Source organism: Eublepharis macularius, chromosome 14, assembly GCF_028583425.1.
Source record: "Eublepharis macularius isolate TG4126 chromosome 14, MPM_Emac_v1.0, whole genome shotgun sequence".
NCBI lineage: Eukaryota > Metazoa > Chordata > Lepidosauria > Squamata > Eublepharidae > Eublepharis > Eublepharis macularius.
Window position 1 is genome coordinate 55,447,251 of NC_072803.1, and position 27,106 is coordinate 55,474,356.

Here is a 27,106-nt window from a genome sequence, read left to right on the forward strand (position 1 = left end):
GAGGAAGTGGCTTCTTTCATTAAGTTCAGCCATCTCGTTTTAGGTCTTCCTCTTTTCCTATTGCCTTCTACTTTTCCTAGCATTATTGGGAAACAATGGGAGATAATGGCTTCTTTTGGAGGGTGAACACACTATGACATTATTCCCTACTGAGGTCTCTCCCCTCCCCAAACCCCATTCTCCCTGGGCTTGTCCCCCAAATCTTCAAGCATTTCCCAATAAGGAGTTGGTAACCTTATAAAGAGCACTGTACAGCATCTCTCTACACTAGGTTTCCCTTATATGGCCAGGCAGCCAATGGGAGATGGGCAGTGGTGATACAGGAGGGGAGGGCATTGTTAGAGGGGGTGTGATGTCACTTCTGGGGAAAACTGACATGGGACATCAGTCTTTTCCAAGTATTGCCTGAAGTTTCTGGCATATGCTAGAGAAGACTGAGGTAACTTCTGGGTAGGCTTGAAGGCTACGGAGGCTCTACCCTCTGCTTTGGCGAGTGGGGTCTATAGTATAACTTACTGAGGTGCCTCCCCCCAACCCTCACTCTCCCCAGGTTCCATCCCCAGATCTTCTAGAATTTCCCAAGCTTGAGTTGGCAACCCTACCTCATAGATTTGCCATCTCACACCCAATACCAAAGTTGTATAGTTGGGCCCTAAGTGTGTATCAATAAGACTTGCAAATTATTTTTTGCTGTAGCGGGAGAGGGAATCTCTGATATTAAGACTCCTTTCCCCCAATGGTCTCTGTAGTATCTCAGCATCATCCTGTAATGCATGGTGGGAGTAAAGTCCCGGATTTGATTTAGTTAAATAAATGGTGTTGGCAAATGTCTTGGGAGGAATATTCTCTGAGGTACCTCCCAAGGGTGGCTTTGGCATCCTTTGCGCTGGTTAATCGGCTTTATTTTTACATAATAGAGTGGTGAGCTTATGAGAGAAGAAGGGCTATTTATGGCGATGAAGGAGGCCGAAAAGAGGAATTCAAATCAGAAAATACTGGTACAGAACTAAAGGAAATCATGGAGGTAAGATCAGTTTTATGCCAAAAGAAATGTTTTCTCTCCTGTGTGTGTTATGTGCCATAAAGTTGCTTCCAACTTATGGTGACCGTACGAATTAACAACCTCCAAAGTAGCCTATCATTGATAGTCTTGCTCAAGTCTTGCAAACTGGAGGCCGTGGCTTCCTTTACTGAGTCAATCCATCTCATTTTGGGTTTTCCACTTTTCCTACTGCCTTCTACTTTTCACAGCATTGTTTTCTTTTCCGGTGAGTATTATCTTCTCATGATGTGACCAAAGTAGGATAACCTGTTTTATGGAGAATTGTGGCTTGATTTGATGTAGAACTCACTTATTTGTCTTTTTGGCCTTTCGTGGTATCTGTAAATCTCTCCTCCAGCACCACATTTCAAATGAATCTATTTTCTTCCTAGATTCAGAGGAGTTAGCCATGTTAGTCTTGTAGTAGCAAAATCAAAAAGAGTCCAGTAGCACCTTAAAGACTAACCAACTTTATTGTAGCATAAGTTCTTGAGAATCACAGTTCTCTTCATCAGATGCATGGAGGGCAAGAAGAAACTGGTCAGATATAAAGGTGGAGAGGGGAGGGAGGAGTAGATGCAGTCAGAGCTTCTGATATGGAGATCAGTTTGCTTCTGTTAAGGAAATCAGTTACTTCTAATAATGAGATAACCATTCATAGTCCCTATTCAGTCCCAGCCTGACTCAAATTTACATATGAATTCCAATTCAGCAGCTTCCCGTTGGATTTTGTTTTTGAAAGGTTTCTGTTAAACTACAGTGACCTTTAAGTCTTTGATGGAATATCCTGGTAGACTGAAGTGTTCTCCCACTGGTTTCTGGATGTTTCCATTTCTAATGTCAGATTTGTGTCCATTTATTCTTTTGCACAGAGGTTGGCTGGTTTGTCCAACGTACAGAGCAGAAGGACATTGTTGGCACATGAGGGCATATATCAGATTGGAGGATGAGCAGCTGTAAGAGCCAGAGACAGTGTAGTTGATGCCATTGGGTCCTGTAATTGTATTCCCTGAGTAGATATAGGGGCAGAGCTGGCATCTGGGTCTGTTGCAGGACCTGGTACCTGTGCTGGTGACTCTGCTAGCCGATTCATGATTGTAAGTGAGAAGACGTTTAAGGTTGGGGGGGCTGTCTGTAGGCAAGGAAAGGTCTTCCACCCAGGGCTTCTGAGAGAGTGGTATCATTTTCCAGAATGGGTTGTAGCTCACTGATGATACGTTGGATGGGTTTGAGCTGGGAACTATAGGCGACAACCAGTGGTGTTCTGTTGTTAGTTCCTTTAGGTTTGTCCTGGAGCAGGCTGTTTCTGGGTACTAGTCTGGCCCTGTCAATTTGTTTCCTCACTTTATTTGGTGGGTACTGTAGTCCCAAAAATGCTTGTTGTAAATCTCTTAAGTGGGAGTCCCGATCAAGAGCATTGGAGCAGATACGATTGTAACGTAAGACTTGGCTGTAGACAATAGACCGAGTGGTATGTTTAGGGTGGTAGCTGGAGGCATGTAGATATGAGTATCGGTCTGTGGGTTTCCGGTATAAGGTGGTATTTATCCATCCATTATGTAGTTGTACAGTGGTGTCCAGGAAGTGTACCTGTTGTGTAGAGTGGTCCAGGCTCAGGTTGATAGTAGGGTGAAAGTTGTTGAAGTCCTGATGAAATCTCTCAAGGGCTTCCTTCCCATGGGTCCATATGATGAAGATGTCATCCAAGTATCTTAGGTATAGTAGTGGTTTCAGTGGATGGGAGCTGAGGAAGCGTTGCTCCAAGTCTGCCATGAATATGTTAGCATATTGTGGTGCCATGCGTGTGCCCATGGTTGTGCCATTAACCTGTAGATATAAGCTGTCACCAAATTTGAAGTAATTGTGAGTTAGTACGAAGTGGTAAAGTTCAGTGGCGAGGTGTGCTGTGGTTTTGTCCGGGATAATATTCCTTATGGCTTGCAGTCCATCTGCATGTGGGATATTGGTGTATAAAGCCTCCACATCCATGGTTGCTAGGATGGTGTCATCTGGTAGGTTGTCAATGGACTGTATTTTCCTGAGGAAGTCAGTGGTGTCCCGTAAATAGCTGGGTGTGCTGGTGGCATAGGGCCTGAGGATAGAGTCCATGTGTCCTGAGACTCCTACTATGATAGTGCCTATTCCTGAAACAATGGGGCGTCCCAGGTTACCTGGTTTATGGATTTGGGGGTAGTAGGTAGAATCTTCCTGGTCGTGGTTCCTGGGGTGTGTCCATATGGATGCATTCTTGTATATCCGTGGGGAGTGTCTTTAATATTTTATTGAGTTCTCTTTTGTATTGCTCCGTAGGGTCAGAAGGTAGTATTTTATAGAATGTTGTGATGGAGAGTTGTCTTTCTGCTTCTTGTAGGTAGTTATGTTTATCCATGATGACAACTGCTTCACCTTTGTCAGCTTCCTTGATTGTGCCAGAATTATTTTGGAGGCTGTTTATGGCATCTCTTTCTGCATGGCTGAGGTTCTGCTTTAGGTGTTGTTGTTTGTCAATTATCTCAGCCTGGGTACGTCGATGGAAGCATTCAGTTCCGGCCCTCGGGGTGTCCATGTGGAATTCTTCTTTCTGGAATTTTGTAACGATGATTGTGCATTGCTGGATTGGGAGGGTGATTGCTGCTGTGATGGTGTCTGTTTGGTGCTTTGTTCATTGTTTTGTTCAGCAGAGTAGTTGAAGAATTCTTTCAGTCTTAGGTGTCTAAAATAGGTCTCCAGGTCTCCACAAAGTTTGTTTGTGTGGCTGGGCAAAAAGATAGTCCACGTGAGAGGACAGATTCCTCTGCTGGGCTCAGTTTGTGGCTGGAGAGGTTGATAATGTTGCTAGGTGGATCCAAAGTGTTCTTGTTCCCTGTTGTTTTGAGAATTTCTTCTCCTTCTTGTTCTGTAATTCAGTAAGTAGCGTGTGATAGATAGTTTCTCTGGTTTTGGTAAACATCTGCCAGCTCCTGGTTTGTGTAGAGGGATTGTTTTTCATGAAAGAGTCTAGTTCAGAGATCTCTTGCTTGATCCATTGTTGCTTGCTGTACATCAGTCCAATGAGGTGAATTAAGAGTTTTCTGGATAAGGTGTTGCATAGTTTCTCACTGTAGTCTGTGCAGTAAGTGGATTTAAGTGGGTTCCTCACACACAGTCCCTTGGGTAGAATGTCCAGTTTTTTGCATTTAGAAAGGAAGATGATGTCTGTTTGTATTTGTGCCAGTTTCTTCATGAGGTTGATGGATTTCCTCTCCATTTGGCTGAATGCAGTGCTTTCCATGGTCATAGATCCAGAGGAGTTAACCGTGTTCGTCTGTAGTAGCAAAATCAAAAAGAGTCCAGTAGCACCTTTAAGACTAATCAGCTTTATTATAGCATAAGCTTTCGAGAATCACAGTTCTCTTCATCAGATGCATGGAGGGCAAGAAGAAACTGGTCAGATATATATAGGTGGAGAGGGGAGGGAGGAGTAGGGTGCTGACAAACTCCCTATGAGAGACCCCCCCCTTCACTCCCCCACTCTGAGGCAGATTTTCCTGCCAAAATCCCAAGTTTGCTTGCTGTGGTTGAGCAACTCCATGTAGCATGTCTGTGTTTATGGTTGAAGTTCTTTTTGTCCCACCCGTGGTTATATTTTTGGCTTTTTAGCCAAGCCCAGATACTTGATGGGGGAAAGCAGGAGCTCTCTTTTTCTTTGAATGAAATGGAACTAGAGGCTGAATGACTCTCAAAAGAAACAGCAACCTTATTGAACAGGCTGGGATGGAATTTGAGTAGTCAGGGGATGAAATTGCTGAGGTAAAATTTGTTGGTTGAACAGAATACTAAAAGTCGTAGGCAAAAGAATTTTCTTGCAGGTTAGGTTCAATGTTTACAGTCCTTAAGAGTGAGAGGTGTTTTGTTTAATACTTTGGTTAAAGCAACAATATTTCTTCAGAGATTTCCCTTTTCAATTCAGGTGTCCTGATATTAGTTCAATGCTATTTTCCCTTCTCAACAGACCTGGGATCCTCCTTAGAGCCAAACCCTCTTTTTAGACACTGGGCAGGAATTATTCTTCACCTAAGAAGATAAAACCCTTAGTTACTTGGCTTGAATGGGAGTTTCTACTTACTAACCATTCACTCTGCCAAAAACACACACCAAGTTCTAACTTGGCTATATAAAACAGGTTTCAGCTTGTGCTGGCTTTTATACTAGGAATCCTTAACTACTAGTCTTCCTTAAGACAATGTTGTTACAGTTAGGGCAAATGCTTTCCTTTCCCTCACTTCTGAGGGGTACCTGTCTGACCCTCCTTGTCAGACTCTCACACTCTACTCCATACTCTCAACTGAATTCAAAATCCTGTCAGCACCAACTATCATTCTGAGGGCTGGTTCTGGCTGGTCAGTCAGAGAGAGGAGGGAGCAGCCTATCAATCAATCTGTCATTCCGGGCAGCTGTTAACTCCTTCCCTTCCAACTCTCTGAGTGCTGCACTTAGGAAGCCTTCCTTAAAGTAAATTATACCACACTCCAAAAGCAAATGTAATGCCCTTTTTCTGGAAATGCTCACTCACTGGAACTTTTTGGACAAGTTTTTTAGAACTGATTAAAGATATTATGGGGTACAAATACCACTGGAACCTTAAGGCACTTCAGCTGGGTATTTGGATTTTGGTTAAAAGAACATTGGATTTTGTTTATGGAGCACTGGAATTCAAATAATGACCATGTTCTTATATATCACCCATCTAGACAGATTAGTGCCCACTCAGTACAATGAAGAAAGTCAGTGTTACTATTATCCTCACAATACAGCTGAGGAGTTGGGGCTGGGAGGAATAGCTGACCCAAGGCCACCTACTGGGTTCATGGCAGTAGGGGGATTCAAATCAGCAAAGTGCTGTCTCACATCCCAACCGCTTAACCACTATGTTACAGCAGCTCTTCTAGACAAATTAGTGCCTACCCAGAGTGGTGAACAAAGTCAGTGTCATTATTATCCCCACAATACAGCTGGGACTGAGAGGAGTGGCTAACCCAAGCCCCCCTGCCAAGCTCATAGCTGCTGAGGGATTTGAACAAGCAGAGTGCTGATTTGCAACCCAACCATGATGCTACGGCAGCTCTGATTCTATAAGACTTTATCTTTTTCTCTGATTTAGAAATTCTCTCTCTGTGTATATATATATATATATATATATATATATATATATATATAAAAAAAATCTACTGTAAATCAGCTACTACAGCATGAACCCCTAAGAAAGGGATAGACTTAAGGACTGGCCTTCATGGACCTCTGAAGTAAAGGCGGTCTCAGGAACAAGCTAACTCATGCTTAGTAATAGGCAGGCATGCTTACACATATATACACATGCCATAGGGACGTCAGGTTGCCTGACATGTTGGGTAAACTTCTACACCCACACTCTTAGACCCCACTGCTCCTTGATGCAGCAGCGGGAGTTATAATGAGAGGGACAACATCACACAATGCAGCAATGTCATTTGAGACCCAAGCCACTGCAGCATGGAGTCATGCACTAGAAGTTCCTACAGTCTTTTTACCATAGAAATTGGAGGTATTCCTAGAGCATCGCCCAGTGTGGTAATGTCACAAATCTTCACCCAGATGTGACATTTTTGCATCATGTGTCACTTCATGACCTGCCCCCTAACGCTCCCACCCACAAAAGGTTCTTGCTGGCAACACTACACACACCCCAGCTTAAAGTGGAAAAGGTTAGGCAGTGATGCTGAGAGCCACAAAGATTCCAACAGGGCTCCAAACTAGAGATGGGCACAAACAGCAATACGAACAACAAAAAAAGTCACGAAGAACCCAATCTTCTGTTTGCAAACAAACTGTTTGTGAGACCCCATTCTAAACGAACAGGTGGTTGATGCAAGCCTCGTTTGTTGCTGTTCGTCAAGCAAGACAGTCTGGCACCTGCAATCAATTCCCTTGGCAACTTATGCAGGAATTGTCTGAACTCTGTCTGAACTCCTGCTGTTGCCCTGGAAACCCCAATCTAAGCCCAATTTAGCTTGATTGGCAGGTCTTCCTTTCAAGTCTGCAGCTCCAAATTTGTTACAAGGGAGGATCTGGTTTTGCAGACAGTGCAGAGGGAGAGAGAGTTGCTGTTGGCATTTTGATAGAGTACATTAGAGGTTGAATTTTCTTTGTGTGTGGTGGGATAGGAGTCTACCCCTTCAAATTCCAGGGCTGCTGCCAGGCTCTGGGCCAAGCTATTATTTATTATTGTTACCTTTCCTGCTGCCTGCTCAGGTAAGGTTTCTGGGAGTGGTGCGGTAGGGATCTACCCCTTCACATTCCAGGGCTGCTGCCAGGCTCTGGGGCCAACCTATTATTTATTATTGGTACCTTTCCTGGTGCCTGCTCAGGTAAGGTTTCTGGGAGTGGTGCAGTAGGAATCTTGACTTGGATGATGGCTGGAGGAGAGCCTGCTGGCCCCCACAAACAGCTAACCATGAATATGTTCATGAACAGGGCCATGTTCGTGTTTGTTCTTGAGTCCGTTTGTGGATGGCAACGAACAACGAACATCACAGTCATTTTTTTTCTGTTTGTGACCGTCTCTACTCCAAACCCATCTGAGCCTGATCCAAACCAAATATAACAAAGCAAATCATTTGGCTTGCTGTTATCAGGAACCTACAGTAATAAAAGAATCAGTGTGCCCATTCTTCTGTTCATTTGGGGCAAGGCATAACTCATTAGAAAACTAAAGCTAGGAGTCTTAATAGTGGAGGGAAACAGAATCCAGATTATGAAAGAAATGCCAAAAAGGATTCTCCTAGAAAGGAAAAAATAGAGAGTTGACCCAGAAATTAAGAGAAAAGGACATCAGATACAGATGGGAAATACCAGAAGGACTAAGCTTTTATTATAAAGCTTTAAGAGTCATCATCAAAACAAGAGAGCAGATGGAAGTTTTTTGAGGAAAATGAAGAGGACTTTCCCAGACCATTAAGAATTTAACATAATGGAATACAAATTACTATCGTGGAATGTAAATGGACTAAACTCACCCCAAAAGAGAAAAACAATTTTTAATTGGCTAAAAAAAACAAAACTGCAGTATAATTTGTTTACAAGAGACACATGTTAAGGATCAAGATATTAAATATCTAAAAAATAAACAACTAGGAAAAGAATATATAACATCATCCAACCAAAAGAAAAAAGGAGTAGTGATTTATATTAAGGAGACTATAGACTCTAAATTTTTCAAGATCAGAATGGAAGATATGTGGCGGTGGAAATTAGTGTAAATGCCAAAAAAACATTGATAATAGGTCTCTATGCACCCAATGGTGCAAAAGACCAGTTTTATAGAGAAATAATGGACAAATTGGATCAAGGCTCATATGACCAGATGATAATGGCTGGAGACTTCAGTGGTGTTGTGAATTTACAAATAGATAGGAAAATAAAGGGAGGTAACAAAAAATATGGAAAATTACCAAAAATATTTTTTGAATTAGTCCAGCAAGAACAACTTGAGATGTATGGAGAAAAGAAAATCCCAAAGGCAAAAACTTCACATACTACTCCGCGAGGCATTCATCATTTTCAAGAATAGATATGATTTGGACATCAAAAGAACTAGCTTTAAGTACAAAAAAAGTGGAAATTTTGCCAAGGGTGAGTTCAGACCACAATCCAATATTATGGAATGCAATAATGGGTCAGAGAAAAGTAAGATGGAGAATAAATGAAGATTTATTACAAAATCAGGACAACTTGAACTATTTGAGAGAGGAGACAAAACATTTTTTTCAAATAAATAATAATAATGAAGTTTCAATCCAAATAGTATGGGACACGTATAAGGCAGTTATAAGAGGAAATGTAATTTTATTAAACAACAAGGATAAGAAAAGAAAACAAGAGAAATGGCATGAAATACAGGAGAAATTGCATAAAAAAGAACAGAAACTAAAGAAAAAACCTGGGAAAAAATCAATAAGACAAGAAAAATTAAAATACTGCAGGAGCAAACGAGAGCCATTAGCAACAAGGAATTAGAATGGAATTTAAAGGTATTAAAACAGAAGTCATTTGAAGGAGCAAATAAACCAGGAAAGTACCTAGCCTGGCAACTGAAGAAGAAAAAAGAGAAGAAAATCTTTGGGAGGATAATGGAGGAAGGAAAGGAATTGAAAGATCATCAAACAATTAAGCGTGCCTTCTACAAATATTATGCAAAATTATTCCAGAGGAAGGCAGTAAATTTGGAAGAAATAGACCGATATTTGCAAAAAACAGATCTACCAAAGATAACAGATGAAATGAAGCAGAGACTGAATGCTCCAGTAACAGAGGAGGAAATCGTACAAGCAATAGAAGCAGCAAAGATTGGAAAAGCACCAGGACCGGATGGGATCACTGCTAAATTTTACAAAGTAATGAAGGAAGACCTTGTACCGATATTAAAAAATATAATGAATGATACACTTCAAGGAAAAGGACTTCCAGATACATGGAATGAAGCAAGTATTGCTTTGATCCCAAAAGAATTACAAGACTTGACAGATGTGAAAAATTACAGACCAATTTCGCTTATAAACAATGACTATAAAATAATGGCAAGAATATTAGCAGACAGACTTAAAATATGGTTAATGGACTTTATAGGAGAAGACCAGGCTGGATTCCTACCAAACAGACAACTAAAGGACAACTTGAGAGTGGTTATAAATGCCATTGAATATTTTGACAAGCGCCCAGACAAAGAAGTTAGCTTTTGCTTTGCAGATGCAGAGAAGGCCTTTGACAACTTGAACTGGGATTTTATGTTCGCATCAATGGAAAAGATGGACCTAGGCAAAGAATTTATAGAAGCAGTAAAAACAATATACAAGGAACAAAGAGCGAAAATCTGTGTCAATGACGACCTGACAGAGAAGTTTGAAATAAGAAAAGGTACAAGACAAGGATGTCCACTATCACCGTTGTTATTTGTGATGGTCTTAGAATTACTATTAAGGCAGATCAGAGAAGATGATGAAATAAGAGGAATAAAAATAAAGGGATTTTCTTATAAGTTAAGAGCGTTTGCAGATGATGTCATGTTTATAGTAGAAGATCCACTACAAACTCTGCCAAGACTACTGGAAAAAATTAAGGAACTTGGAGATTTGGCAGGCTTCTATATAAATAAAAAGAAGTCAAAAATAATAACTAAGAACATGACCAAGAAGAAACAACAGGAGCTAAGTGAAGTAATAAACTGTGAAGTGGTACACAAGACTAAATATTTGGGAATAGAGCTGACAGCTAAAAATACTGATTTATTTAAGAATAACTATGAAAAGCTCTGGACACAAATTGAAAGAGATATGATAAAATGGAATAAACTAAACTTGTCGTGGTTAGATCGGATTGCCACAGTCAAAATTAACGTGTTGCCCAGAATGATGTTCCTAATGCAAACAATAGCAATTGTAAAAGACAAAACAATTTGAAAAATGGCAGAAGAAGATATCGGAATTTGTGTGGGCAGGAAAGAAACCAAAAGTAAAGATGAAAGTTCTTTGTGATGCTAAGGAAAGAGGTGGAATGTAGTTACCTGATCTTCGACTTTACCATGAAACGATATGTTTAGTCTGGCTAAAAGAATGGGTGTCTTTAACCAATCATAAACTACTAACTTTGGAAGGTTATAATAAACTATTTGGATGGCATGCATATATGTGGTACGATAAGTATAAAATGGACGCAATGTTTCAGCACCACTATTTGAGAAGAAATTTATTGTTGACTTGGCTAAAGTACAAAAAATTTATAGACCAGAAGAAACCACTTTGGATTATTCCAGCTGAGGTGATCAACTCAAATTTAGAATATATAGGAAAAGAATGGCTTACCCTCAAAGACTTAACAGAAGTAACCGATAATGAGTTGAAGCTTAAACTAAATGAGGAGTTGCCATTCAAATATGGTTGGTTGCAATATAGACAAATTAAAGACTTACTTGATTCAGACCAAAGAAAAACAGGCTTTAGAACCAAGAATTCAGAGCTAGAAGAATTATTGCTGGGAGATAATAGTAAAATAATTTCTAAAATGTATAAATTGTTATTGACGTGGTTTACAGAAGATGAAACAGTCAAGGTGCAAATGGTAAAATGGGCTATAAATTGTAATAATGAAATAATGATGGAAGCATGGGAACAATTATGGAAAAATACTTTAAAAATATCAGCATGTACCAGTATTAGAGAGAATGGCTATAAAATGTTATATAGATGGTACTTAATACCAAAAAAATTAGCCATAGCCAACAAACAGCTATCTAATAAGTGTTGGAAATGTAAGAAGCAAGAAGGTTCTCTATTTCATATGTGGTGGACTTGTCGTAAGGCTAGAGACTTTTGGATTAAAATATGTACTGAAATGTCTTTGATATTATGTTATAATGTTGCAAAAAATCCAGAAATGTTGTTATTATCATTGCATTTGGAAAATGTTAATAGAAATGATAAGATATTGTTATATTATATGATATCAGCAGCTAGAATAATATATGCTCAGTATTGGAAGAGAGAAGAAATACCTGAAATTGAAGAATGGACAAGGAAATTGTTGTACATGGCTGAAATGGAGAAACTGACAAGAAATTTGAAGAAGCAAGATCCAGAAGCATTTTTGGAAGATTGGAAAAAGTTGAAAAAATACATGGAAAAGAAATGGGATGTTAAGAGACAATTATGGTCTTTCGAGGGGTTTTAAAGAAATTAAGTAAGATAAGATATAATTAAGATCTTTACTAATAATAAGAAAAGAACAACTTTAGTACAGAAATAAGGTATTAATAATGGGGGGTTGGAGTGCTGTTGGAAGTCATTATTGAAAAGGGGGAGGGGAGGGGAAATATACACAGGGGAATTGAAATGGAATGTATTTGTATTTGAATTTGATTATATATTGACCCATCCAATAAAAATTTATTTTAAAAAAAGAAAACTAAAGCTAGGAGTCTCAAAATTGCCTACACACACACACACACACACACCATCATCATCATCATCATCCCTGCTTGTATTTCCAGTGGAAGCTAAGGTCCTCTGTTTGTGGCAAACACAACATATTGGGAAATGATCCTAGGGGTTTGAAAACTGGCTACTGGACTTGTGCAAGTTTGATTTGATTTTTTAAAATTTTGATTATTAATTCCCAAAGGGACTGTTTCATTCTTGAGTTATTTCATACGGTTTTGTGTCGTTATTGCTTCATTTTCATAATTCTATTTTGTTGTCATTTCCCATTAGTTTCAATTGAAGAGACCCCACCCCACCCCCACCACTGCTTTCTTAGAATCATAGGGTTGGAAAGGATCTCAAGGGTCATCTAGTCCAACCCCCTGCACAATGCAGGAAATTCATAACTACCTCCCTGCCCCCCTTCTTTGGTGTGTACCTCCCTAGTTTTCTATCCAAACTGGACAAAACTTAGGGGAGCTGCAGTATTGCACCAAAATATCTCCACTGCCAAATATCAGACAGATAGAATCAAGAAGTCTCCGTTTTGGAGCAGGGGGGAGCTTGCAGGGGGGAACTTCCAGTACCCAGTAGATTGCTACTACTGTTGGCCGCTGTTGTTTTATTTTCATATTAATTGTAAAACATTAGGAAAAACTTTCTTTTTGGCCAAACATTAGGAAGAACTTCCTGACAGAGCAGTCCCTCAATGGAACAGGCTTCCTTGGGGGCTCTCCTTCTTTGGAGTTTTTAAGCAGAGGCTTGATGGCCACCTGACAGCAATTTTGATTCTGTGAACCTAAAAACCTGGTCAAACCACAGCCAGGAGAAGAAAATCACAATCTTAAACACAGCTCTAATGTTAATTTTATAAATGATTTGATCTAATAAAGTAACTAAGTGCATTCAGAGATCTCATAAAGTTCTCTGTAGTTCCAAAGACAATTTCCAATATACTAGTCCAATATTAATTACAATAAATAATAAACATCACTTGTAAATAGTATACAATAAATATGACCCATGAATAGTTCTGTACATAAATAATATTCCTGTACAATAACAGCCGCAGTAATTTAGACATAGAACCAGCACAAAAACACCCTTGACTTTAAAACAGTCCTTTCAACATATGTGAAAAAAGAGAAAAGTTAAAAGGTTGGCAAAGGACTGTTTTAACATCAAGTAGTTTTCTTTCCCCAGAACATTTTTCTTTGCATCTTTTGGCAGTTGGTTGCAAAGAGATGGGGGTAGGAAGCCATGGCAAAGCATTCTTAGGGCATGCACAAAGCATTTCTGGTCTACTTCCAGGCATTTTTCAAGGAAACAAGGGGGAAACCCACAAAGGAGACTCAAAGGGTTGATTGAGAATTTGCACCTATATTTTAAGGTCTCTATCATTCTTGCCGCTTTACTTAATATTGAGGGTTTTCATGGATTTCTTTCCAGAAAGCAGACCTGAGAAAGTTCTTGAAGATTGTTTGGGTCATCCTTGTAAGCAAACTGTTCGTGGATGGAACTCTGGTGACGCGTCTGGGATATGATATCGAGGATGGAAAGGAGTTGCGGCAGACAGCTGGTGAGCTCTTCTTCCTGAAACTTGGGAAAAGTATTTCGAGCAGTTTTATCGAGGGCAGGAGGAGGCTGTAATGGAGGAGATGGGTATAGACACCTTACCTTCATGGCCTCCTGTGCATCCACAAGAAATCAAGAATCTTATACTAACTCTGAGATCTAACAAAGCCCCAGGTTCCAATCTTATACCAGCAGACCTAATTAAGAAAAACCTTGAATGGTGGATTCCGGTTCTTACTGTTTTATTTACAACTATAGATAGAACAGGTAGAATACTTAAGGACTGGGGAGTAGCAATAATTATGCCTATCTATAAAAAAAAGAAATTGAGAGAATCCTGCCAATTAATTATCTTGGGCATAATAAGTAAGCTCTATTCGAAACATCTGTATTGGAAGTTAAAAGAATGGATGGAGCAGGAAGGTCTTTTGGGACGGGAGCAAGCAGCTTTTAGAGAGGGACGATCATGTGTAGATCAATGTGTGGTACTGGACTATTTCAAACTATTCCTCGAGTTCTCAAATCTCCTTATATGCAGCCTTTATAGATTTTAAATCTGCATTTGACTCTATCTCAAGAACTATACTGTGGGATAAGTTGAAATCTACTACAATAGATAGACGCCTATAATTTCTACTGAGAGCTCTCCAAAAACATACTTCTGTAAGGGTACGATGTAATCCACAAGGTCATCTAACAAAGATGGTTAGTACAAATAGAGGAGTTAAACAAGGATGTATACTGGTGCCACTTCTATTTAATATCTATATTAATGATATGGCCCATTGTCTGCATAAACTTGATTTCCACCCCCTCCCCAGGCTTGCAGATAGGCATGTATCATTATTACTTTATGCAGATGATGCAGTTTTACTCTCTCAGACTCCTATTGGCCTTGAGAACCTTGCATGCTCTTTCTAAATATTGCAGACAAAATTGTCTGGAAATAAATTACACTAAGACCAAAATAATGGCATTTGCCAACAATCCTGTGGTGTTTAACTGGTGTATAGACAATCATTCTATAGAGCAGGTCCACTGTTATAGATACCCTGGAATTGTATTTCAGTCATCCGGTCGCATGAAAGGCTGTGTTGACTACCTGGCTGCTAATGCGCAGGAAAGCGCTGGTGCTATCCAAAAGTTTTACTGGTCTAAAGGAGGCCATAATTTAGAAGCTCTTATTAAGCTATTTTCTATTAAAGTATTACCCCAGTTATTAGAAGGAGCACCTTTATCCCTTCAGATTGATTTGACCTTGCTTGAAAGAACACAATTGAAATTCTTAAAAGCTATCTTCCAAGTTTTAACGAGTGTTTCAAACACTGCAATTTGTTTAGAGGCTGGTCTGGTTTCAGTAGAGGCAAATTATGGATTTCTGCATTCTAATATTGGTTAAAATTTATTTTTTTTCACCTACTGGCCTTACTCATACCATGATGCAGGACAGTTTTGTCCCCCCATGGCGGAAGAAGGTAGAGGACAAATTGTCTTACTATGATTTCACTAAACAATTTATACAGTCCTTGGTTTATGCTCAGGCTAGATCCATTCTAAAACAAAGAATATTAAATGTTGAATGACAGGTGGGTGTGAGCAGTATCAAGAATCCTCTATTTGATTAAGTACTTCTAATAAGTTAATTTTAAGATCATATATTAAATTCCTAGAGAATTCTAATCATAGGAGAATTTTTACTCTTTAAGGTATAGTGCCCTTCCCTCAGCTATCCTAGAGGCTAGATTTACTAGATCCTTGAAGAAAGACTGCATATATGGGATGGGAACTGATGAAACGTTAGAACATGTCTTTTTTTTACTGTAGTTTATACCATAACATCAGGGAAGTTTTTATTAACCCTATTATTAATGCTTCTCCAGGTCACAACAGAAGAATTCTTTTGTCAATTATGTTGGTGGGAAACAATCAAAAGTTGACCAGAATGGTTGCCAACTTTGGATGGTTGGCTTAGTGAATTAGGAGAGAGATAAAGAAGTATAGAGAAGTTTAATTGTATCTTCAATTTTGATATTTTAACTTAATTTTTAGAATATTTGAAATTTTAAACCTCTCTTTATATAGGAATGTATTCTGTTTTTAACATCACTGTTTTCTTAATTATTTTTTACTTGCTTCCCTTCAAACTGTTTACTGGTCAATGAATGTAATACATTTTATTATTTATTATATATTCTTTTACACAAGACAATGTGCTCAGAGACATGTTCTCAAAGAGGCACTATTGCATGAAAGGAAAAGGTAAGCTGGGAAACACATCAGAGGGTCCTGACATCACAGAAAATGTGCCAATAGGCAGTGATGAACAAGACCTGCTCAGTATTGGAAGTTTTATATTTAGGTTTCTTGGTTTGAAACTATAGTTTTTATTAAGTATTGAGATTTCAGCTCATAGAGACTTCCGGTTTGGGATTCATGGAGGTCTAACGCAGCTCCACTTGCGGAGCTGACCGGACTGCCATTTTAACCGGCCGGTGGGGTGAAAATAGCCCGCGGCCGACTGCTCTCAGGCGGGGAGCAGGCAAAGAACGCTCAAGACCCTAGGGTGAGTTAGATCTCGGACGAGGGGGGGCTCTACACAACGGGTCCCCTCCCGATCCTTGAGGTCCCACCTTGCGACGGGTCGGCTATAATCTCTGCGGCAGTTTTGGGGCCAATTCGGCTGGCATAAGACCTACATACCCAAGCTTCGATTGGGGGAAGAAGCTGAGAGGAGAACTTAAAATCGAAACAGCGATTACAACCCGAGAAAAGTGAAGAGAAGGTAAAGATCATTATCTTCCGATATGGGACAGATTGATAAAAACAGAGAAGGAAAAAAGTAGATTTTTAAACTGCAACAGACTAGTGAAAAGGAGGGGAAGACTCGGCAGGAACTGTATTTGAAAAGAGACTAAGCTTAAAGAAGTTATTAAAGAAATCGGACTATTGTTTTGAATACCTGTGGCTTTGGAGCTGTGAGAAAAAGACACCATCGCGAGATCTGCTGTGGGAAGACGGGAGACAGGAAGTGCGTAATAACAATAGAGTGGCTGGAGAGAAGCGGCCCTTGCTGGAGGGCAGGAAGTAGGGAATCGCCATTTTTGAAAGGGGAAGGGTCGCGGCTTCAGCGGAAGAGGAAGTAGGCCATCTTGGATTACAAAATCATAGAGAAACCATAGAGAAAAGACGCCCGACATTTTGGACTCTTTAAAAATTAATTTTTAAAAGAAGATTGGGACATTTAAAACAGAAAAACGTTAAATTTTACGCCACGGAGTTAAGGAAGAGAGCGGATTCGTGGGAGCGAGCTAAAGCAAGCCCCACGATGTCAAAAAAAGAGTGGCAATCGGCAATAGAAAACCTGGATAAAAACTTGGATAAAAAACTTTTAGATATGATTAAAGAACTTAAGGACACGAAATTGGAGCTGATAAAAGAGGTTAAAGAGGTTACACAGACAGTAAAATCGGAGCTGTCAGAAGTGAAAAAAGGCATGGAAACAATACGAAGTGAATTACAAGGAACGCAGCAGAGAGTTAAAACAGTAGAAGACGCGATGGAGAATTTAGCAGACACGCAACAAACAGAGATGAGATTGGTGAAGGGGAGAATGTCAGTTGCAGAAACTAAACATATGGAGAAGCAGCTACGTTTTCGCGGCTTGCCAGAAGTGGAAGGGAAGTCAGCGCAAGAACAGATGACTGAGGTGTTGGCTGAATACCTGGGGAAGGAGGAGGAGGAAGTTGTGGCTATCCTAGACGTGGCATACCGTGTGAATTCGAGAATTGCAACCCAGAGGAAATTACCAAGAGATGTGATTGTGCAGTTTACAACACGAAATATGAAAGAGAGGATTGTGACAAAACAGTTTCAAGATCCATTGGAGATTGATGGCAAGACGATTATTATAATGAAGGAACTGCCCAGATCAGTGTTATTGGACCGGAAAAAATATAAAGTGCTAATTCAGATTTTGAAGGACATGAAAATCAGGTGCAGATGGGAATTACCGGAAGGTGTGTCCTTTGAGTTTGGAGGGGCAAAAAAACGCATTAGATCTGAGCGAGAGATGGAGCGATTTATTAAGGACAATGAAAAAGACTTACCATCAAGACTATGAATATGGAGTGTAAAGTATTATCTTGGAATGTAAATGGACTAAACTCACCGAATAAGAGGAAAAATATTTTTCACTGGCTACTAAAACAAAAATGTGATATTGTTTGTTTGCAAGAGACCCATATTAGAAAACAGGATGTAAAATATTTAAAATCTGGAAAATTGGGCAAAGAATTTGTAGCGGCCTCCAACAAGAAAAAAAGAGGAGTGGTGTTGTACATAAAAGAGGAGCTACAGCCAAAACTTGTTATGAGAGATGTGGAAGCTAGATTTGTAGCAGTGGAATGCATTTGGAATTTAAAGAGAGTGTTGGTAGTCGGACTTTACGCACCTAACGGTGCAAAAGAAAGCTTCTTTGAGGATTTAAGGAAGCATTTAGACGATCTTGCATATGACCAGATAATTCTTGCTGGAGTGACAGACTTGGAACTAGACAAAAAGACTACAACGGCACAAAAGAAAAGAGGACTATTGCCAAAGCTTTTTTTTGAGTTGATTCAACAAGAGACTCTCGAAGATGTATGGAGGAGAGAATATCCTAAAAGTAGACAGTTTACTTTCTATTCTGCAAGGCATTCTACATTATCAAGAATCGATATGATCTGGGCCTCAAAAGACTTAGCGTTATGGACTAAGGAGGTAGAAATAATGCCGATGGTAGGCTCAGATCACAACCCAATTATGTGGAAATTTGGAAAAAGGAGAAAAAGGAAAGCATGGAGAATAAATGAGGACTTGTTACAGGAAAGAGAGAATATGGAAATATTGAGAAGAGAGACAAAGTTTTTTATACAATACAACGTGAATAAAGAAGTACCAACCAATAAAGTTTGGGATGCTTACAAGGCGGTTGTAAGGGGCATACTAATGGACTTAAATGGTAGAGCAAGAAAGAAGAAAGAGGAGAAAAGACAAGAGATTGAGGAGAAAATAAAAGCCAAAGAAACACAGCTAAAAAAGAGACCAGGGAAAAAGAAGGTATATCAGGAAATTAAAATACTTCAAGAACAGCTAACAGCAATGAGCAATAAAGAATTGGAGTGGAATCTTAAAAGACTGAATCAAAAAGCGTTTGAGGGTGCTAATAAACCTGGAAAGTACCTGGCATGGCAATTGAAGAAGAAAAGGGAAAAGAAAATAATAAATAAAATTTGTGAAGACAACAAAACGTATTTGGAGCAGACTACCATTAGTAGAGCCTTTTATAAATTCTACGCTAAGCTGTATAATAAAAAAGAAGTAAACAAAGAATCAATAGCGTCATATTTGGAGAAAACCAAACTTCCAGAAATCTCGGAAGCTTGGAGAAATAAGTTGAACAGTGAAGTAACTGACGAGGAAATAAGTAAGGCAATACAATCTGCAAATCTAGGAAAGGCGCCAGGGCCAGATGGACTTACGGCTAAATTTTATAAGACAATGGCTAATGAACTGGCACCATTCCTAAAAGAGGTGATGAATGGGGTTTTAAGGGATCAAAGGATTCCAGACACTTGGAGTGAAGCGAACATATCATTGATCCCAAAAGAGGGCCAAGACCTGACTAATGTGAAAAATTATAGACCTATATCGCTACTCAATAATGACTATAAAATTTTTGCGAAAATATTGGCGGAGAGATTGAAGGGGTGGCTCTCGGAAGTCATAGAGGAGGAACAAGCAGGCTTTTTGCCAGACAGACAAATAAGAGACAATTTAAGGACAGTGATCAATGCTATTGAATATTATGACAAGCGTTGTGACAAAGAGGTTGGTTTCTTCTTTGTAGATGCTGAAAAAGCGTTTGACAATTTAAACTGGGACTTTATGTTTGCCACTATGGAAAAGCTACAATTGGGAGAAAGATTCATCAGAGCAATTAAGGAAATTTACAGAGACCAGACTGCAGCAATCGTAGTGAATGATGAATTGACCAAGAAATTGACGATAAGTAAAGGAACAAGACAAGGTTGCCCGTTATCTCCATTGTTGTTCATTCTAGTATTGGAGATTCTGATGATACAAATACGTCAAGATGAGGAAATTCGTGGAATAAAAATAAAGGATTATTCATATAAGGTCAGAGCATTTGCGGATGACATAATGTTAATTGTAGAGGACCCATTGGAGAAGTTTCTTCATTAATAAAAAGAAGTCAAAGATACTATGCAAAAACATGACTAAGCAGAAACAACAATTGTTAATGGAAAAAACGGATTATGAAGTAACAAGTAAAGTGAAATATTTGGGAGTTGAATTAACTGCAAAGAACATAGATCTATTCAAAAACAATTATGAAAAACTATGGACTCAGATAGAGAGAGACTTGATTAAATGGAATAGATTGAATTTGTCATGGTTGGGCAGGATTGCAGCAGTTAAGATGAATGTGTTACCAAGAGTAATGTTTTTGCTACAGACAATACCAATCATCAGAGACTCTAAACAATTTGAAAAATGGCAGAGGAAAATATCAGATTTTGTTTGGGCAGGCAAGAAGCCTCGAGTGAAAGTGAAAGTTTTACAAGATGCAAAAGAAAGAGGCGGAATGCAACTGCCCAATCTGAGACTTTATCATGATGCAATCTGCCTAGTTTGGTTGAAAGAATGGATGACATTAAAGAACAAGAAACTACTAGCCCTAGAGGGATATAAAAAAATATATGGATGGCACGCATATTTATGGCATGACAAAGTAAAGGTCAACTCGATGTTCCTGCATCACTTTGTTCGGAGAAGTCTATACATAATCTGGAAGAAGTACAGAATTTATTTACAAGAAGGAACTCCTTTGTGGGTGGTTCCGTATGAGGTGATAGACCCGAGAGCTGTTGATAATGAACAACAATGTTTAACGTACAAAGAAATAACTAAAATCGAAGCATCCAAACTCAGAATAAAGACACAAGAGGAACTATCACCTAACTACGACTGGTTCCAGTATAGACAGATCAGAGACTTATATAATTCGGACTCTGTAAAGGGAGGTATACGAATAGAGAATTCGGAACTAGAGCAGACCCTTCTTAAAGAAGATAAGAAAAGAATATCCAAGGTATACCAAGTACTGTTAAAGTGGTATACCGAGGATGAGATAGTTAAAACACAAATGGTGAAATGGGCTATAAACTTTAATAAAGAAATAACAATGGAGGCATGGGAATACTTGTGGAAAACTACAATGAAGACAACGACATGTACTAATATCAAAGAGAACATCTACAAAATGATCTATCGTTGGTACATGACACCAAAGAAGATTGCGCTAGGGAATTCGAATACTTCCAATAAATGCTGGAAATGTAAGAAGCATGAGGGCTCCCTCTATCATATGTGGTGGTCGTGTGAGGTAGCTAGGCAGTACTGGGGGGAAATAATAAGAGAAATGAGTGAAATTTTACAATTTCAAATTAATAAGAACCCAGAACTCCTGCTACTGAACTTGGGAATGGAGGGAATTCCAGCCCAACACAGGACGTTATTATTTTATATGACAGCAGCAGCTAGACTTCTGTATGCGCAAAAATGGAAAGTACAAGAAGTGCCAACTATTGAAGATTGGATTTACAAATTGCTGTATATGGCTGAAATGGATAAGATGACAAGAAAACTGAGAGATCTGGACTCAGGGCAGTTCAACACAGACTGGGAGAAGCTGAAACAATACCTGGAGAAGAAATGGGAGGTGGGAGGAAAACTGTGGCAGTTTGAGAACTACTGAAGTACTGAAGTAGAGGGGGGAGACTTTACCGGGGGGAGAAGAGATAAATGTGAATTAATAAGCAGTTAGACTAATAGATTGACATATATATATAGATATATATAGGTTAATAAACAGAATATAGATAGAAAATAATTAACTATAAGGATTAAATATAAGGATTGATTAACTAACAATATTTTCTTTCTTTTTGGTAAGTTTTGTACCAAACTGAATGTCTGAAGATATAGATGGGTCAAATTGATTGACTATGTGATGAGAGATATATAGAATTATTATAAAGAGATAGAATGAGCAATATATAGAGAATAAGTCAAATTGTTTGATATAAATGAATGTATGATTTATATGGTTTATGATATATAGAAATATTTGAAATTGAAAAATGGGATAAATTGTTTATCTAAGATGGAAACAAAGACTTACAGTTTGGGCATACAATGTTAAAAATAGTCAAGGATGTACTGCTTAGAATAATGGAGAATATATATTTGTTTTAGATAGAGGAAGTTAATAAAAATAAGGGAAAGGGGACAAAGGGTGGGAAAGCTGTTGGAAGTCAACAAAAAGGGGGGGAAAGGGAGGGGGTTAGAGATGAAAAAATTGGGGAAAATTGAATGTAAATGTTAAAATAATGTTCTAACCCAATAAAAATTTTTTCAAAAAAAAGATTTCAGCTCATAGAAACAGCTTTATTGAAACTAGAAGCAGACAGACTACAACAGGCTCAACAGAAGTCAACTATGTACATACAAGCCACGCCCATTTTTCAAGCAACAACCAATAGACACACATAACTAGAATCCTTAGTTTGCATTAACTATATACAAAGTAACTTAACTTATATACAAAGTAACATACATTGGTTGGTCTTTATTATACAGCACATATTGGCTGCTGCCAGCAGGAAGCAACCAATAGTAAAGAAGACTGCAGGAGCCTTTGTTCAGACAGAAGCTAAGTCAATACATGATGGTTATATGAAACCTTTATAGTAACACAGCAGAGTAACAGTAGAGTTATTTAGGCAGAACTGTTTAAACCCTAAAAACATGCATTAATTAGTCTTCAGACAAAATCATAGAAAGATACAACTTACAGTTTTATTGAAGTAGATTTCTTCCATAGCAATACCTTGTAGTAAAAGGGAAAGAACCTAATCTAAAGAGTTACATTCCCTAATTCTAAATCACAGCCTGAAACTAGGCAGCGAGGCTGAAAGTGTGGGTCTGTGGATGAGGCCTTCATGGCAGAGCATGGAGGGTTACATCCTTCTCCTTGGAAAACCATGAAGCAAGAGAGAGATTCTCCCAAGGGGCATAGAGACAAGAAGGAGGAGTCAGGAGGCATTCCCACCTTAGACAAAAGAGTAGCAGCTTACTTGGCTAGAGTTACACATACATACAGAGAGACATGCAGCGCCCCCCCCCCCCCCATTTCCAAGGCATGATGAGCCACCTATTCCAACACTCAAGCCTGGGGAGGCAGATAGTCTGCCTCCAAGTGGGGAACAAACAAGACATGAATTCAGTGATGATATGCCTCACAACCTGGGAAAAAAGGGAAAAACAGGAAAAGGGGATACAATTTGAAACACAAGAAAAAGGAGTGTAAATTAAAACATGAGAAGAGGTACAATTTGAAACACAACAAGCACACTCCAAATGGAGCAGGAAGTATATCAGGCTCAGGCACGCCCCACCCCTCATGTGTCTCTGTATGCCATGGTGGCACTCACCTGCCACCTGCCTGACTTCTGCTTCTTGGCCTTTGGGTCTACTCCAACACAGTTGACTCACTAGCCCTCCTTAGCTGCAGGGATACTATCTCATGAAGGTCTCAGAAGCAAGGTGATTGGGCCCTGGGTACTCCCCAGGGACCACTCTACAACCCAGAGTAGACTGACTTCCACTCCAGAAACAAACCTCCTACACTCTCCTTTCAACCTCCCCCACTTGTGGGTGGACCTCCTTTTTATCCCCCCACCATTCCCAGGCACCACCTCCTAGCCCCACCCCCAACAGCCTAGCTGCTGACCTGGCTGCCTTAGGCAGCCACAGCTGTGCCTGTTTTGCCCCCAACCCTTTCCCATTCCATCTAGCCTGTCTGCTGGGTTGCTGGGCTGTAGCTCTTCCCCTGCCTGCCACTGGGTTGGGGTATGGCCCTGTGCCACTAGCACTGCCTATGATCTGCTGCCTGTGATGGCACAGGCTGGCTGTCTCTGCCCCCTGTGCCCTCTTCCTCCAGCTAGGCCCTCCAGCTTTAAGGGCCTGGCTGGGAAGCTGGCAGTGGCTAGGACCCAGGAGCTGCCACCTAGCCTGCTTCCTGCCAATGAGAGCTTGTCAGCACCTGGTCCATCTAGCCTGCCTCCTGCTGATGAGGGCTTGTCAACACCTGGGCCCTCTTTGGCATTCCATTTCTCTGTTGGTGCCTTTGCTGCCTGTCTCCTCCTTGTTTCTGCTTCTTTCCTCCTTGTTGAGTGAGTGCCAAGGGTGGCAAGGCTGGATGGTGGGGCTGCCAGACTGGGTTCTGGGTGTAGCTCTGGGAGAGTTCCCAAGTCCAGCCTGGTCACCAGACAAAGTGATGGGAACAATGTTATTAATGGGAGTCAACACCTCATCAGTATGTCTTGTAAAGGGAATGACATCATCCACCACTGGAAATTGCCTGGCTGGGCCCCAAGTGTACCTACAAGAGCTAGCAATGATCTGGGTCTGGTGGAGGGGAGTGGCCAGCAGATGAGTAATTCTGAGAAAGGAGGTGATAGATTCCTCCGTGGAAGAGAGCAAGGATATCAGAAGAGCAAAGGGAAGGAATGAGTCTTGCCAATAAGAGGGGCACTGCAGGCTATTGGGAAAGGAGGAAAGAGAGTCTATCCTCAAGGATGAGGATGGTCTACAAAAAGGTACACCTAAAGAAGGTAGTCAATCTCCAAATCAAGGCATTCCAGAAAATAAAGAGAATATGTCTAGGATTAACACAGATTCAGAAGAAATGGAAAAGGGAAGAGAGATAGAATTCAAGAGGAATAATTGCAAATATCGGAAGAAGTGATATTCTACACATGAAATAAATGGGAAGGAAATGGGGTCCATCCCATAGACAGATATTACTTATTCAGGGAACAGTTCAATAGAGGAAAAGAATAGCAGAGAAGGTGCACAATATACCATGGAAAGAAGGTGCAGATAAGCTTATACTGGAAGGATTAGAAAATGAGAAATGCTTGTCCCTGTGGGTGTACCTAATTCTGATGGTCAATCTCTGAATGCAAATGACTCTTCCCCAGATGGAAATGGGAAGGGAAAATTGTATCTGGTATTTATTAAGGTCCCATTTTAATTGTATTTTATTTTTATTATTTTAATAAACAACTATTTTATCAAACAACTAAGGAACAAAAGTCTCCCACAGGAAAAGTGTTTTTGCCATATATCAAAGGAATCACTGATCAGATGGGAAAGCTTATGAAAAAGCACAGCTTTCAAACAGTATTCAGACCCACCAGAAAAATACAACAGATGCTACATTCAGCAAAAGACAGTAGAGACCCCCTCACCTCTGCAGGAGTATACCGTATACCCTGCAGCTGTGGACAAGTTTACATCGGGACCACAAAGTGTAGCATCCAGACAAGAATAAAAGAACATGAAAGACACTGCAGACTTGGCCATCCTGAAAAATCAGCAGTGGCTGAACATAGCCTAACTCAAACAGGACACAGTATCCTATTCCAGGACACTAAAATACTTGACAACACTTCCAACTACTTTGTCAGACTGCACAGGGAAGCCATTGAAATTCGTAAGCATAAGCACAATTTCAACAGGAAAGAAGAGACTTTAAGAATGAATAGAGCATGGTTTCCAGTCCTGAAAAACACCAGGCTAACAAAACACTCTATACCCGACAATAGCCCTGCAGAGAAGATTAGCACATCAAGCACCAATCCATATGCTAAAGAACCTCCTCAGGATACAGTGAAGCCTCCCTCCATTAGCATTCCACGCCCTGGGAAACTCTTACAGGATGACTCAGCTCAACCCCACCCCTCCTGAGTAGATATAAATGACCTGCCAACATCTTTTCCACACTGTGACACTGAGAGATCTCTGGCTTTTGGTGCTACACCTCTGAAGATGCCAGCCACAGCTGCTGGCGAAACGTCAGGAACTACAATGCCAAGACCACGGCTATACAGCCCGGAAAATCCACAACAACCATCTATTTTTACTGTTTTTAACTTTGTATTGCGACGGCCTTTGGCCATATACAATTAAACCTTACTTACTTACTTACTTACTTACTTACTTACTTACTTACTTACTTACTTACTTACTTACTTACTTTTTAAATATCTCTATCTTCCTCTTCTCTCTAGTCAGGGACTCAAGCCAGCTCACTAAGAAACACAAAAATATAATTTAGACAAAGAAAAAAATGCAATATGATACCAGTTTTTGGCTAGTTCTGAGTCAGCTGTCCTGCGTCAAAAGGCCACAGGCTGATAGAGACAGCCTTTGGTTCTTGCCTGTTAAGTTGTACATCTGGCGACACCCAGGTGAAAAATCTCTCTTCAACTCATACCGCTTAAGTTGTTAGTTTTAAACAAACTACAGACTACTAAAGTATTTTTAAAAACTAGACTGCATTTAAGCAGATATAAAAATCAATCACAAGCGCATATAATTTTGCAACTGAACAAACAATGAGTCTACTATTATCTTCTAATAAAAAAGGCAATGTCTCCAAGTGATCTATATTTTGGAGCAAATAACAGATTCAAATATTCTTAACGTCAAAAAAAAAAACCGCTGCATTCAAAAGTCACCAGATATATGGTGTCCATATTACCCACACCAAAACAGTAAAGAGTCCAGTACCACCTTTAAGACAAACCAACTTTAATGTAGCATAAGCTTTAGAGAGCCACAGGTTTCTTCGTCAGATGCAATTGTGCAATCCAGGCTCAATTGCGCCTGGATTGCACAGAGGAGTAGCTGTGCTGGTTCATCTGGAGTTGGCTTATTTCATGACTTTTTCTTTAGATAAAATTTTTTAAAGCCTTTCTTTCTTTTCCTTCCTTCCTTCCTTCCTTCCTTCCTTCCTTCCTTCCTTCCTTTCTTAATTACAGTCAGCGACCAGAGAAGCACTTTGAAGGTTGTGGAAAAGACAGCACCCATGCCTCTACGAGAGATTACCCAAGATGTCTTGCAAACCCGCTTTCGAGATAAAATCAAAGGGCAAAGGTAAGCTTTCCTGGAAAGCCATATCTCTCTATGTTACCTAGAAATGCATGAAGCCTCTGTTGAAGGGGCAACACCTTTTCTTTCCTGGTTATTCTCATATCCTGTCGCAACAAGAGGCCTCGTTGCTCAATTGCGCAGAGCATAAAGTGCTTCTTTTTGAGAAGAATAACTTTTTTTAAAATAGATGCAGAGGAGTTAGCCGTGTTAGTCTGTGGTAGCAAAATCAAAGAGTCCAGTAGCACCTTTAAGACTAACCAATTTTATTGTAGCATAAGCTTTTGACAATCAAGTTCTCTTCGTCAGATGCATGGTACAGAAATTGGTCAAATATAGAAGAGGAAGGGGGAGAAGGGGAGGAGAGAGAAGATGTAGTTAGGGGGGAAGAGAGAGGGATGTAACCAAAAAATTCCTTTGCTAGTAAATGTAAACATCTCCT

The 27,106-nt window shown here is 39.8% G+C and overlaps 1 long non-coding RNA gene across 1 annotated transcript; it reads left to right on the forward strand.

Annotated features, from left to right (window-relative positions):
- Positions 1-938: 938 nt before the first annotated feature.
- Positions 939-26,573, forward strand: LOC129341997 (uncharacterized). Its single transcript, XR_008598194.1, has 3 exons — positions 939-1,024; positions 13,477-13,606; positions 26,556-26,573. It is a non-coding gene; the product is annotated as an uncharacterized LOC129341997 (long non-coding RNA).
- The last annotated feature ends 533 nt before the right edge of the window (positions 26,574-27,106 follow it).